The following is a 14,587-nucleotide window of genomic DNA, read 5'->3' as shown; positions in this document are numbered from 1 at the left end:
TTGATAGTAATATGGTTTAGTGCTCAATAGTCCACACACATATGGTATGTACTATATTTCTTTTGCACTAAAAGGACTGGAGAACAAAAGGGAGAGGAACTAGGCCTCACCATCCCTTTGTCTACCAGCTCTTGTACTTGCCTCATGATCTCCTCTTGTTGAGCTTGTGAGACTCGATAAGGAGGCTTGTTAGGTGGTGAGCTTCCAGGAAGGAGCTCAATACGATGGTCATCATCCCCTCATTTTGGAGGTAAGTCCATAGGGATATCATCGATGAACACATCTTGGAATCCTTTTAGAAAATTAGACAAGTCTAACTCTTCTTGATTCCTACCATTTACATTTGATGAAACATTAGTATCTTTTAGAGACTCTTTGACAAAAATCAGGTACGCAGAAACTGAGCTCTTCATTGACTTATCAAAAGCAAAGGATTTAGAAGTGGAATAGTGCGACCATGCTCACTAGCATCTATATACATGTTCTTTCCCCTGTAGGTGAAATAGATTCTCCTTTCAGGGAACTTCATGTGGGCAGCCATGCGATCAAACCATGGTGCCCCTAGGATAACATCCTCATGTTGGAGAGGAGAGATGAAGAAGTCTTCCTTGTTGACATAGCTTTGGACATGAAGCCTCAACTTCCCAATCAAGGGAGTAACGGAGGCTTGTTGTCCCTTGAAAGCTGCATCAGCCACTACTATATATCCCATCTCAAAAGCTTGAATGCCCAACTTGGTGGCCAACTCCATTGATATGAAGTTAAGAGTAGAGCCAGGGTCAAACAAGATGAAGGCATCATGCTCTCTTACCTTTCCCCAAGCATAGGAAAGTGATGATCCTTTGCAATGAGCATCCTCTTTTGGAGCTTCGATGGTGGAAGCCCTAGGAGTCTCATTGTGAGTATTCTTCTTGGGGCAAGAACGATAGCCATGTCCTTGCTCCCCACACTTGAAACACTCATGGTCCTTGCGAAAAGCTTCAAGCTCTTTAGGAGAGAGTTTGTTTTACCTTTAAAAACTCCCTTCTCCTTGGACTGATTGTTGTTGTTGTTGGAATTGACTTGGGACGTATTTTGAACATTGGTTTTCCCCTTTGCATCATTTTTGTCTTTGTTTTCCATGGGCTTGACATTTCGTCTAGCCCCTTGATGGAAATTGATGCGTGAAGCAACCATGGTGTGATGGATTACTTCGCTAATAGCACCAGGCCGTTGAGAGTTGATGTATTCGGCCATCTCTTCAGGTAATCCCGCACAGAATTGCTGCCTTTGCTCGACAAAGTCTATCTTTTGAAAGACAGTAGCCTTGAGATGTAAATCCCAAAACTTGTCTACATATTTGTGGATAGACTCATGGGAGAGGAGCTTCAAGCTGCGCCATTCGGTAAGCACTTTGTCCTTTGCATTGCTTGCAAGGAATTGCTTCATGATGGAAACTTGTAGAGTTTTCCATGTCTTTGGGGCTTCACCATTTCCACGAAGGCTAGCCCACCATTGACGAGCTGATTTTTGGAAGTGCATAGCTACATGGCGTAGCTTAGAGGACTCTGTGAAGCCCTCATCTCCAAAGGCCGCATCAAATTGCTGGATGAAGGCCAACACTTTGTCGGTAGCACCGAAGGTGCCATCATAGGTGAGAAAAGATATACTCTTTCCTCCCTCCTTGAACTTCTTTAGCTTTTGTGACCTTCGCCATGCAGGAAATGATTTGCGATGTCCTCCCCTCTTGTATTCTCTAGGAGAATAACCATAACTTTCGTCAAAAGAGGAGGAAGGTGAAAAAGAAGGAGAAGAGGGTGACCTCTTCCTAGCCCTTTTCTTCCTTTGTTTCCTCTCTTGCCTTTCAGAGTGATGAGGAGAAGGACTATGTGTTGATCTTTTCCTCATGGGAGGAGTGGGAGATCGTCTAGACCGCCGTCTTCGTGGAGCCACATCTTCAGAGGAACTTAAACTTTCATTGCTTTCTTGCTCTTTGGATTCCTCCTCTCGAATGGGAGAGAGTCTTCTTTTGGGGGTCTCTTCAAGAGGCCTCCTAAGCTCTCTCTCCTCTTGGAGAGGAAGGGAAATTCCATAAGCACGAAGTTGTTGAGTAACTTCGGCTTGCAAAGCAGGGTTGCCCATAGCTTGCTGTAACCTAGTGATGAGATAATTCACAAACATGGGAGCATCATCATTAGCACCTTCATGTGCAAAATCAAAGCTATCAATGTTCATTCTACTCTCTTGATTATTGTCAACCATGTTAACAAAATTTATGTATGTACTTAGTGTATGCTTTGGCAATTCAAAACCTTAGTTGCCACTCCTCTTAGCCTTTGAAAATCGGGTCTTAAGTATCTACACCCACGGCTCGAAGTGGTTAATTATAGAGAGTAGAGGAGTAGGTCTAACATAGCAGAGTTGCCAAGGGCTAGCTCCTTTCGGACTTCTTATGGCTCAATAATGGTAAAGCCGTAGGCAAGTCTAAAAAGACTCCATTATCAAGTCCAAAGCTCCCGAGGTGTGCACCATCCCCCACATAGTGGGCTCAACAAAACCGATAATAGATCCCAGTTCCACTTACCCTAGTATAATTAACAACATCAACCATTTATAGGCTACTTAAGGACCTCTTCTTAAGCAAGAAAAGAGAAACCAAATGCTCTGATACCAATGTAATGGAATTGGCCTATTTAACTTGAGAGTAGCGGAAATTAATGAAAGTACTTTTGAGAAATGACTTTGTGAGCATAGCGGGTGAACATAGTTGAAGATAGCAACATAATCATAGCAAGTAGTTAACTTGGCATGAACAATACTTTTGCAAGAGAGAGAATTTAGAGAACATGACAAAAATTGAGGACCGGATTTATGTGGAGCCGGTCCCCCCTCCAATAGGCATTTGTATTATGATTTCTCCCATTAAGAGAGACTTGTTACAATACAATCTTTGTGTTCCTTGTGACCTAGGTGATGCAATGAAGATGGAAAGCTTCATGCATCACAAACATAACATAAACTTGAAGAAAGATTTAACTATTCCAAGCCTCAGTCCCAAGACCTCAAACACCTTCGAAGGTGGAGAGAGCTAGCAGGGAATGAGGGTAGGGAAGAGGAAGAAGAAACATTTTGTAGGAGAAAGAATTAGTTCCTCACTTATCATAACTCTTGTTACTAGCATACATAATAGCATAGTAATGAAGAAGAAGGAGATGGCAAGCTTAAGCATTGAAGCATGGCTCTTGGTTGGATTTGCACTCCATATCCAAGAGTGTTGGTGTAGGCTCTCAACCTCTACTTGCTTGGAGAAGGAGAGGGAGCTCTTGCACTTTGCATAGTACACAATGAGAGTGTTTGTGAGTGTGTGTGGGTGAGTATATCCCCTAAGCAACCCCCTAGCTTTCTTGGGTTGACCCCCCCTTGTAGCTCATGCTTGAAGCTCATTGGACCCCTCCAGGCCTAGCCAATCACAAGCAGGAGGCATTACAAGTAACAATGGTAGCCTTGAGACAAGTGTCCCCCTTTCCCCTTTGAGAGAGAGGGCTAGATAAATGCTAAATCAATTAATTAAATCTCCTAAATTATTATTGGAACCCTTGGATGGCCAACCAATAGGCTTCAGGCACACCATGAGGGCAACATGAGGAGGAACTTGACAAGTGTCCCTTTTGCTTTCTTTGTACCATGCATGCCTTGTGTGAGTGTGTGGGTGTTCTCTCTCATCCCCCCGTCATGTAGGGCTTGCCCCCTCCTTGTAGGGATTGAATCTTTGACTTTTTGACACCTCAAGCCCCTCATGCATAGGCCCAGTTCCCACCACAAGCTTGGCTCATAAGCACTTTTAGCTTGGGCTAGGTTCTCACCTCAAGTGCAACCCTAGCATCTCAAGCATGTCAAGCACCTCAAGCATCTCAAGCACCTCAATCATCAAGCACCTCAAGCACCTTAGTCATCAAGCATGACAAGCAGGCCAAGCACCTCGAGTTGGTTCGGGTTCCCGCGCCTCAAGCTCAGCCCTAGCTTACCTAAGGTCAAAGGCCTTTTACACACATTATTGGAGGTCTTCAATGAAGCTAACCGTAAGGTCTTATGCTCCATTTGTTAGCCTTGCTCTTTGATAGACCATCTCTCATTTGGGCCCCTTTACCATTGGCCCCGTGTTGAGATAGATCTATAAGAACATGTCTATATCTTAACACTTGTTCCCGTTTATTCTCCCACATTAAGTGATCAATTTAATATGAGAAAATCATTTGGGTTGGTTAGATATTAGATATTAGATTTTATGACAGCCATGACCTCTAATGGTCATTTGTAAACCCACAATTAATCTCTTAGATATACTGCACCTTTGGTGCAAAATTCTTCATAAGCTATCAAATTCATGAATTTGCATGCCGCTTATCTTTGCTTAACACTAGGTCCATAACACCTAGTGTTTGTGCATATAGCAAAAATTGATGCAAATCTGCATTTTCATGACTATAATTGCCAATACATGTGGCGGATGTTATACCATAGCACATACAAAACAAGAAGGTAAATAGCTTTATGAAAGAAACTAAATATTTCCCACTACAAGCACTTGAAAATCATGCTAAAATGTTTGAACCATAATAGAATGTGAAATGTTCCTGATATGACATGCTCAAAATGGTCTAATACATGGATCTGACCAGCACCTAAGGACTCTCTCGCAACACATAATTAAGTAAACATGTGCGAGTGTCAGCCCTAGAGACTCATATTCTTTAACACATGTGGAGTATGTCTCATATAATGATGTTGGAAAAATGACATCCATCAAGTACACGATGTACCAATGTGTGGAGGTAACTACTAGCACTCAACGGTATGAGTGAGAGGGACCCTCATCAACCTTGCTCCACGCTGGCTAAACCGAACTCTATGAGTTCCTAGACCATGTTGCACATCTTGTGACTAACAACATGTACCAAATAAAACCCTACCATGTAGGTCCATAACAATAGGTGCAAAAATGTATTTGGTACACTACTGTCCCAAAATTATTTGCTCCAACATGACCTTGTCATGTGTCTCAAGAGCAAAATGGATGAAAGCATTCTGGCTATTAGTAGCGGTTAACACATGCAACACCGATTATGCACCAAGTTGGGGATCTGCTATTGTGCACAATATTTCCTTTTCATTGTATAAGGCCTTGGGCTCATTTAGAAGTTCCAAATTGTATAAGCTTAGGCTAAAGGAATCAACGTTATCCCATAGTTGAAGGGTTTGAAGCCCAAAACTATAAAAGAGCCCTATGCTAAATTAGAAGTCATTCTTGGGTGAGCTCTCTTCTTTGTAGAGTGGATGGTCATGAAGCTCATGGGCTTTCCATGTCCATGTAGCTCTTGATTTCTAATAATCAATTGCACTTTATTTCTTACTAATCTTCTTTGTTTTGATTATGTGAAGTGAGATTGTATTAGTGTGATGTTAGATCTCTAATCCCTTTTTGAGTTAATATCTTCTAGCCACACCATTGGCCATGGTGTGTGAGGGATATGCCTTCCCTCTCTTTCTCTCTCTCTACAAGGTGTGTGGTTAGTGTGTGTGCATACGTAGTCGTATTGAGGGTATGTTAATTGCATGCTTGTGTAATTGTGTGATTAGGAGTTGTGATTAGGGTGATTGATGTGAGGTTAATTTCAATCACATGATTGTATGCAAAGTGATTAGTAGTAGGATTGTGTGGTTGATTAGAGGAAGCCCCTTCCATGGCTTCTCTCTAGGATGGATAGAAGGATTCCTTGAATCCTCTATTTCAATGCATCTTATGACCCTTGTGCCTCCAAGCGCTAGCTGGGTTGTCGATCTACGGATTGATAATTTTATGTGGTTTGCGATTAGGCCATCGCTACAACTCCTCCCTACATTTGGTGACGTTGCCTCGGCAATCGTAATCCTGAGCTAGTGAGAAGAGGATGTTTAGAAAAGAGTAATTTTCCTACTAATTTCATCGGTTTTTGAGTGTGTGTAATTTAAATTAGTGCGATTTGATGATGTGTGTGCAAGTAATTGAAGCTAATTTTAGAGTTATGAATACCTCAAACCCCCAAGTCCACTAGTTTCATACTAACCCTTACAAATTTCGCTTCATTTTCACGCTAATTTTTACTAATTCTTGACTAACTTCACTAACATTGATGTGTAGTGTATGTTCAATCCCCTTATAAGAGGTGGTATCAACGCTTTTATCAAGTTTCTTTCTACTAATCCATGCCTAATCTATTGATTTGAGTGGTGATTTTTGGCCTACAATGGTCAATTTTTGGGCCAAAATTGGAAGAGCCACACGTGTGTGCAAGGTGGAATCATCCCATGGAGCAAGGAATAGCTTGGAATTTGTTGATAATGTAAGTGCACTAACTTGCTCAGTTGAATTCTTGATTGCTTAATGTTACTCCAATGTGTGCTAATCACTTTTTAAAATTAATGTGTGTAAAATCAGGTCACCTACATTTTGTGCTTAATTTGAATGAATTGGAGTAAAATTGATGCTGAATTTTGACTAATTAATGATATGTGTATCAAGATTAAGCTTGATTTGCAACAAAAATTCATGTGTGTGTAAATATCATTTTGTGTGTAAAGCACCAAAGAGGAGAAAACTGCCATAATATTCAAGTATGTGTGCACCTAATCTTAAGTGTGTGCATGCATAGAAATTGATGGAATTGATGATATGTGAATGTGAAATCATGTAATTGATGTGAATTTTAGGCAATATGCCTAATTGCCAAAAAATTAGGCAAAGATTGAGTGTGTGTGTCTAATTGAAGACCACTTGATGTAATGATTGATGGTCAATTGGGGAACCCAAATGCTTTTTGATTGTAAAATGTGCATCAAATATGTGTGCAAGCATTAGGGATTGGCCTAATTGCATTGCCAAATGAGCCAAATTTAAACTTTTGTGCTTAATTTTTGAGTGTGTGCATTGCTTGATTAGGTCAATTAGGAACAATTTTGAAGAAATTGAGCATACATGCATTTGTTTATGCTTGATCAAGTGTGAAATTTGAGCATTTCAATGAGAAATGCATGGATTAATTGCAAAAAAGATTGTCCTAAATGAGAGAATGAATGATTGGTGCTATCACTAATCATGATGATTGCAAGACCTAAAAGTTGATGTGTGACTTGAGATGATTCAATTGATATACAATGATTTTATGTATTACCATAATCATGTATGCCAAGATGATTGGATATGGTAATAATTTTATTCAGTTATGCGTTCATGAGTTGCCATAATCACGAGCTTGAAGCTTTTTAAAAACCAAAAATGACAAATCCAATTGGATTTGGATGATTAAAACTACTATGAGCAATTTCAGATTGCAATGATCATAATTGGAAATGGTTTTGCAAAAATTGGTACAATATGTTATGCATATGTGATGCCCCTTAGTGTATAATATACATATATTTCAAATGGTTTATCAATTTTGATCACTAATGGATCATAGTTTGGATGTGTATCATACCAAATGATTAGAAGGATTATAAACACTCAATCGAGACAAAATGGGGAGGTTGCAACCAATTTTTGATTTCAATTGAGGGATTGATCTTAACCTTGAAAGGGATGTGAATTGAGCTTGTTTGTGTGTTTATCGTTAATGCATAATCAATGGAAGTAGGAAACAATGGTTGACATTTCAATTTTGATGATATTGAGTGTTCAAATTGCATTTATGAATGTTACTGTTGAATGAATGTTGCCAAGGTTTCTGATGACATACCATATATGAGCACTTTATCTTTTACTAAACACACACGAGATGCTCTTCATAAAACCAACACAAAAGGGGAGAAGTCTTGTATATCTCTCCGTCGAAGACTCTCTCCCTCGCTCTTCGAGTAGATGGCCATGACCACTCTCAATATCTTTTGCTACTGACCAAGGGCACAAGCTTGAAAGGACGCACATGTTCGTGAATCTAGTGTGAGAACATATCCTTAGCATGGTTTGTTTTTTTCAAAAAAATAAAAATAAAACATAAGCCACTACCGAGAACCCTGCACTGAGGGCGCTGGTCTTTGGACCCACATACACACACCCGTTTTTAGCGACACACCCAGGCTTCTCTGCCCTATCCAAACCCCACCCACACTTTCAAATGTGCGACATGCTGCGTTTTTGCCAAGGCGTATGCTACTCACCCACACGCCCGATGATGCTACTCAACTTCCACCATTTGATGCACATGATGACCACACCCTCTTGCATACTTGCCCTCGTTATCCTGCTATACTTGCCAGTATGCAGATCCCGATTCCCTACCTTTAAGGCGCAAAGCAATGAACACACTTGATGAATTGAGCTCCCAGTGTACCACTTGATGGCCCTCTCTACCATGCTCTCAAGCACCTCACCATGCGAGGTCAACCCGTGCTCCACTTTCCAGCGTTGAGAGGGCTACAAACCCACCACCCAAGCCTTGTGATTGACTGATAACTAGCCCACTTCATCAAGACACGACACACGCCCCCTATCTATTCTCACACATACGCCATTCCTCACAGCTCATGTCTTGTAGCGCTAGTGCTGGAAGCTTTTTGTCGATCCACTTGCTTGGCTTGGCCAGGTGCTCAATGAATCAACATGACCCATATGTTCCACATTAAGCCCATCAATGGCCACTTGACCCACACAATGCTAGAGATATTCCCTGCTTATCTTTGATTGGCAGCAGCAACTCGCGAGGCACCACACACCAAATCTGCCGAGTTTGCACCACGTGTGTCATTCAATAATCAACAAACGAGGTTTGGTTCGATTTTTACTGCTGGCCCATCATCAACATTACCTTTGCCTGCTCACAATGGCTTGGCACTTCACAACGCTGGTCAAAGGATGCACACACAACCCATACTATTGGAAAGTCCACCACCCAACGTCTCCCGAGTCTCCACCTCTTGATCTCTAGTCTCACTCTCGCTCCACACTGGTTGCATGCCAAAGGGCCGAGCACAAGAAAGCTAGGCCTTTTGCTATGCAGATCGACTATAGCCATTATGGGATAATGCATATTGCCCGCTTCATGGTCGAGTTCGGTCGTGAATTTCACTCGAAATCATATGTTGGCTCTTAAGATCAATGATTCACACACACAGTGAGAGTTGTGACATGCACAAATGTTCCAATCTACGAAACAAATGCAAATTCTACCACACCCATTATCCCTTGCGGACACACTCTCTCTCATGATGAGTCTCGCCTGAACGTTAATGCCCTGATTCATGGAATCACAGGAAATCAAGCAGTAATTGTATTTTGAAATTTAAAAACAAAACAAAAAAAGCTAAGGAGACGTTCCCACCCCTCTCTTCAACTCAAGCTCACATATGATGAACTTCACCTTGAGCTGCATGAAGACGAAGAAGACGAAGAAGAAGAAGAAGAAGAAAAAAGACTCAACTCAACCATGACCTGTGATTTAAGACTTTGTAAGAGCATCATTTAGTGTACATTATGCTTTATTTGAGTTGTTGTAATGATGAAAATTGAAATTTTTGGTCCATAATGTGTGCAAAATGAATTCATGCAGTAATGATTGCACTTTGAATGGAGAAGTGACAGTGTGAGTTGCATAGGTCATCAAGGATAAGTGATGGTCAATTTTTCTAATGAGAGTAGGCTAAATCACTTTTGTGAACTTTCATCTTGACGACGTTTGCATGATGGCATTGAAAATGTTGAGGTTCATAACTAAGCATGAAATTTGGTGCCTAGTGTGAATGCATCAATCCTTTCCTAGCACTAAATTTGAGCATTATTTTGAAAATGAATTGGCATTTGAAACTAAATCAAAAATTTGTTGATCACTACGACATAGAGAGCTAAACATTCGCTTCACCATCTTCTTTTCTCTCTTTGTTGTGTATGCCACACTCGCTACATGAAAAAAGAAGGCAACACATCGATTGTGTATGATGATTGTGAACACTTCTATGCATAAGTGAACCTCATTATACCTATTTTTTGGCATGTATTGGGTTGATGCCACTTTGATTGAAAAATCGTGTTGCACTAAAAGAGAAATTCTTTCCGGCATGCATGTGAGATTCATTTGATAGCTACATTGATGATGCAAATATGCTTGGGAGAGAGTGTGCATTAAAATTTGGATTTGACATTACTTGTACATTTTAGTGCTTGAATTGAATGAAAAATCAATGCACAGCACTAAAATTGAGCTTGTTTGATAGCCAAAAGAGAGCATTACTAAACTTTTGGGGTTATAGTTGGTCATTTGTGCTTGTGTTGAATATGCTTATGATCACTAAAGATTGAGTTGTTTTTGAAGGGATGTAGCAAGGTCGGGATTTCATTGCAAATGTGGGATTGGCATTGCATTAACTTGCAAAATTTGGCTAACTAGAGCCATTAAAATTCATTTCATTAAAGTTGTATAAACACTATGTTGAGCCAGCAGAGGATCACACCCACATTTTTGCTCACACTCATCATTTTGTAACCATTGATTGTAATAAATGTCTTTCCGAAATTAATTTTGATTTGAGCCATTCATTAAGTAACGGGACTCAATTGAGTTTCCAGCTTGTAATCCCAAATTAATTTCACTTGTTGATGTAATTAGTTAGAGATGTTCTCACCTCCAAGGCTGAGGTATATAAGCCAAAGTTTTTGTAACCTAAGGGGAGATTATTAATCAAAGGGAGTTTTTGAGCACCGTGACTGTGTCTGAGAGAGAGAGAGAGAGAGAGAGAGAGAGAGAGAGAGAGTCTTATCTACTTGCTACGCGAGCTACGGAGCCGCCATTGGAGAAGCGACACCGCCATTGTGTTAGCAACGGCGAGAGCTACGCACAGATACCAAGAGTGCGCGCTATCGGCTTCTATGTGTGGTAAGTTCTTACGAGCTTCGGTGTGAGTTTTCTTCCAACTCGTGTGTCGGAATTGAGCGTGCAGCATATCTATAGAACCACAACGAGTAGAGCTACACATTAGTACCATCGGGGTCAAGTTTCAGTCACCTGTATATTTCTGCCTGTCTTCATACACGTTTACCGCACGGAGTGGTTATAGGTTGAGTTTGCAGTTCAAGTCTTTAGGGTGTTGTTCTTACCTAGTGTATAGACTTCCCCTTGAGTTTGAGATCGATTCAATGATTCTAGATCCTGTTTCGTATAGCATTCGTTCGTAGTACGGATTTCAGTCACTTGCGAATTTAGATTTGATTTCCTTAGTAGTGATTGTCATTAGAAGGTCGAGTAGGTGATTTGACACCCACCTAGTTGTTTCCATGCGCCTGCGAGTCAAGCTCCGTCCTCGTCTGACAAATTCTGTTGTTGGTTGAGTTCTCGCTATTTAGCTTCTGCTAGCGGCGTAACCGCCTTAACATTTGGCGCCGCTGCCGGGGACGAGAGCCCTAAGTAGGTGACCTTAGACTAATCCTACAAGGTGAGTCGTATAAACTACTTTGTATACTTTAGTTAGAAAAGATCTAGGATTGGTGGACTCTGAAGATCTCGAGAGATACTAGGAAGTGGGGTATTCCTGGGTCTTCCGTGTTGACAGTATTTTTAGTTTAGCTTAGAGTTGTTTGTTGTTTTGTTGGTGTTGAGTAGTTGTTGATAGCAGAAGAATTTGCTAGTCTGTGAGTGGCAGTGGATCTCTTTAAAATCACAATTACCAAACCCATTTTATGATTAGGAATAGCTTAGGTAGGACTTCATTTGATCCTGATCTAGAGCTAGTAATCATTGGAGTATTTGCTTGATATGGTTGATTGCATGTTAGATCACTAAACCATCGAGTTAGTAGTGAAACTTGCAATAAACAAAAGTCAGAGAAATTTTCTGTGTATCTGGGAGTTGCTGAGCACTTGAGAAAGCTTTAGGAAGGATTCTGTGCCAAAAAACTGGAAATCTGCAACTTTAGACATCATACGCGTATGATGTCTAAATGACCAAACAGAGACCAAAACAGAAATTTTGACTTTACCAGAGTGTTCAAAAGGGGGGTTATACTCTAATTTCAACTTAAAACAAGAGCATTAACACTCAAAGAAACCCAAAAAGACAAGTCTGAGTCCAAGAAACGCAAAGAATAGGAAATTTTGGATTCAGATCTTGCTTTTACATTCAAACCTGACAAAAACACTTGAAACTCAATTATAAACATTGGAGAAGGCTTAAAACCAAGAATAGTCAAAATCTGGGACAAAAGACATCATACGCGTATAATGTCTTTTAGCACATCCACTGCTTATTTTTTATATCTGACCTGACAAGATTGTTACAAACACTGTAGAAAGCATAAATATCAAGTCTTGACCCAAATTGATGAAAAAAACATCATACGCGTATGATGTCTTTGACCTAATTTTGGACATATTTTGATACTTTGCCAACACAGATCCATTGTAATAGCTGTCTAGAGGTTATATTTCAAGTTTCATCCCATTTGGATCACAATTGACCCAAAACAAGTCAAAAGCGGAAAATTGCCAAGAAAAGCCTAAATTAGCCATAACTTGCTCAAACAGAGTTCAAACTGAATTTTGTGAGTGGACAGAGCATAAGGGGGCTACTGAGAGTGAGCATAACCAAAATAGTCCAAATCTGTGAAAAAAGACATCAGACGCGTATAATGTCTTTTTCAGCATAACTGCAACAAAATTCTCACTTGATGAAACAGAAGTTGTCCAACTGACAAGATTAAACAATTGACCAAGTATCAATCAGTTTGGATCAATTCTCACCACAAAAACTTGGGAAAACAAATTGCCGATACGAAAAAGTTAAAGTCCTTTAGGGGAATTGATGAATTTGAGATCGGGCAGGAATCTCCAGAATAACCAACCAAAACAAGGGGAACAAGCAAGTGTCATATCAACCGAGGGAAGTGTAAACCAAAGTTGGGTGTAACCATTAGAGCCGATCTTTGAAGGAAGTGCTTCTGATACTTCTTCGGAGAGATCTTACGAGTTTTTCACCGAACACTTGGAACACTTGAACCTGAACAACAGAGAAAATATGGCAGCAGGACCATCAAACCCTTCCGCCACAATGAAGCTATTGTTCATAAAATACCACTACGGCAATGAGCAAGGTGCCAAGATCTACAAAGATGGAATGGACCGCTATTGTGTAAAGATAGAAGATAGACCTAGTGAGTTCAAGGACTTAGTGCCTGTGAGCTATAGTGGAGATAGATATCTAGATGACGAGGGTACCATGTATTTGGTAGTCCTGAACCCTAACATTGTGGACAAGTGGGGATTGATGGGCACCAAAGCCAAAGTAGATGAAGAACTTGAGGAGAAAGCACCAATAATGAACTTCCCTGATGCGAGGTTAAGAAGAGAGAATGAAACTACAAGGATCAACACTGATAACATCTATGTGGGGCTATACAAATATAATAATGGGGAGCAAGATCTCTATTATAGATGTGAAGAACCCTACACTGGAGAGTTGACAGACCAAAAAAGACTTTATGTCTTTACCTACACAGAGGGATCGGAAGTGAAAATTGCTGCTTACGACAAGTATGGGAGGCAATTAGAGGGATATACATACTTTGGGGGACCTCTACATCAGTATTATGTTACTTCTAGCTCACAAAGAACAGCACCAACAAATGGAGTGCAAAACCCAATGACAACAGGAGGACAAAGAATTCAGGCTGCTGACTCTTTCAGTCAACCTCAGTACTCGAAGCCCGGACCAATGGGATCATTACATTCCAGAGAGTCAATGGATACGAATCGAGGTAGTGCAGTTCCAATCCCCACATATACCACTCCAGGTCCAAGGTTCGAAGCGGAACCATCACATTTACCTCCTAGTAGTAGACTCAGGGCAGGGGAACCGACAAGGGTAACCCATGAAGTCCATGATGCTAGAGAAAGCTTTAGCCGGGACACAGGAGCAATGAGATTGGTAGTAGACCATAGACGTATGAGACCATCTCAAGTAGCCAAGTGTATGCCAAAGAAGTATGGTGGTTCAGGAGATCCGTATGCACATGTGTCACTCTTTAAGCAAGTTTTAAGAGCTGAGCAGATAACAGATTTCCATACACAATACGAGGGATTTGGTCTTACTCTAGAAGGTACGGCATTGACATGGTTTCAACCACTAAACAGAGGGGGATTCCATGACATTGACCATTTGCCAAGAGAGTTTGCTGAGGAATTCTCAAAACGAGGGATTAAGCACAATACGGTCTCACAAATATATGCTTTTAAACAGAGAGAACACGAAAAAGTGAAGGAAGCTTCACTTCGCTTCAAACAATACATTGAGAGATGTCCAGTACGTGAACGACCACAAGATGACAAACTATCTGTTCACTTTATTGAAGGATTGAGAAACGACACTCTCAAGAAGGACTTGCACTTGAAAGCTTGTACAAGTTTCGAGCAAGTAACGAGAGAAGCATTGTACTTAGTGGATAACTGTACGGTTTATGGAGAGGTGTCAGCGGATACAGATTTTGCTTCCAGTAGCTCTTCCTCCGTAGCAAGCGAGACTACCACTAAAAAGAATGTTCAAACAACAACCATGCCAAATGTAGAGCAAATGATAGAAGATGCTCTAAAAAG

The sequence above is a fragment of the Adiantum capillus-veneris genome, chromosome 9, assembly GCF_014529385.1.
Source record: "Adiantum capillus-veneris isolate H3 chromosome 9, ASM1452938v2, whole genome shotgun sequence".
Taxonomy (NCBI): domain Eukaryota; kingdom Viridiplantae; phylum Streptophyta; class Polypodiopsida; order Polypodiales; family Pteridaceae; genus Adiantum; species Adiantum capillus-veneris.
Note: the sequence above shows the minus strand (reverse complement) of the source record.